This window comes from Fukomys damarensis, unplaced genomic scaffold (assembly GCF_012274545.1).
Source record: "Fukomys damarensis isolate Sample0158 unplaced genomic scaffold, DMR_v1.0_HiC HiC_scaffold_18, whole genome shotgun sequence".
Classification (NCBI taxonomy): domain Eukaryota; kingdom Metazoa; phylum Chordata; class Mammalia; order Rodentia; family Bathyergidae; genus Fukomys; species Fukomys damarensis.
The window spans coordinates 31,391,108-31,391,484 of NW_022900930.1; positions in this window are offsets into that span (position 1 = coordinate 31,391,108).

A 377-nucleotide genomic window follows, 5' to 3' on the forward strand; every position below is an offset into this window, starting at 1 on the left:
GAATAATCGTAAGAGCCAATCAGAGAGGCAGAGGTGTGGCCTGTGGCGGGGTTTGCCAAGTTGCAGTGGCGCGGAGAACTCTGCAAAACAAGAGGCTGAGGGTTGCGTTAGCTGTAAACCAGTTCACGCCGGAGCCCTAGGAAGGAAGCGTCGTAGTCGCACTCGGACGCTCTGCGGGACTGAGGAAAAGCTCGCACTAGGCAAGACCCTCCGCAGACTCCCTCGGGTTTGTGAGCTCTTCTCCCTCCCCCCACAGCTCACAGCCGTTTGTTGCGTTTCGGCGTTACAGCTGCGAGGGTTCGACCTGACGGACGGGATTGGGGTGCGGGCGGTGAGGCCGGCGCTGCGGACGGCGAGCAGCCGGCCCGGGCCCTGGT